Raw genomic sequence first — 1,087 nt, 5'->3', positions numbered from 1 at the left:
GACTCGGTCCCCATTTACCACCCCTTGAGAAAAAGAACAGAAAATGACATCACCACAGGAAATGACATCACCAATCCCCCAAAATCCCAGACATATAAATAGAAAGCAGGAATGATCAGCAGTACTTCATCTGGAGGCTTGCTGAGGATGTTACCTAGTATGGTGACGAAACGTCTGAAAATGAACCTTTCAGCTCAGCGAGCAAACCTACAGCCAGAACTTATTTTGTTCCCTGATGACGTGCAAGGAAGAAATATATACCCCTCCCCATCTGCTCCAGAGTAACAATAATCTTGGTGAACCTGAAATAGCCCAGGAAAATAGTAATATCCAGCTGCCACATAGTCTGACTTGTTCGATCATTGACCAAGACAATGACACAATCAATCCTGCCAAGTCACTAAAGTGCACCTTAATAACATCAAAATTGAAAGAGGTGTCCCCCAGTTTAGTGAAGCAATATATTGACACCAGGAGTCTCACAAAATCATGTATTACATTGGAGGTTCTGGGCATTATCATCATCATCCACAAGGTGACAGCATAGTGGTGTATAGTCAACAGAGCATTGTCATGTGAGAATCAGCATTAATTCCGCACAACGTGAAGACTAAAGACGATAGACGAAATATGGACATAGAAACTTCGTGCTAATCACCACCTACCTAACCCACACACCCCATAACATTTACCATCACTTTGAGGTCATCCTGAGGGTATGAATGGCAAGGAACACACTCTGTCTGGAATATATTAATTTTCATCAACAGCAATTGTTCTGCAGCACACCCACTATCACCACCTATCCAGTGGCATGGGGCATAGTTCCTAACCTAGATTTGTGGCAGTAGGTGAGCAACCAACAGGATAAAAATTAAACTTACTTAAAATTGTTGCTGTAAATCTACCTGCAGCAGATACCAAAGTCTCTGACAGCACCATGACAATATTAAAGCTAGTGACAATGACACAACCAATATGAAGATGAAGTCCCGCCTTTCCTTTGAGGATATGCTCTATCACATTGAGAATGCATGATGACAATGCTGAATATGATGCATTTCAAACAAAACTATCGAGTCAATAC

This window comes from Chiloscyllium plagiosum, chromosome 14 (assembly GCF_004010195.1).
Source record: "Chiloscyllium plagiosum isolate BGI_BamShark_2017 chromosome 14, ASM401019v2, whole genome shotgun sequence".
NCBI lineage: Eukaryota > Metazoa > Chordata > Chondrichthyes > Orectolobiformes > Hemiscylliidae > Chiloscyllium > Chiloscyllium plagiosum.
This window is presented reverse-complemented; position numbering follows the sequence as displayed.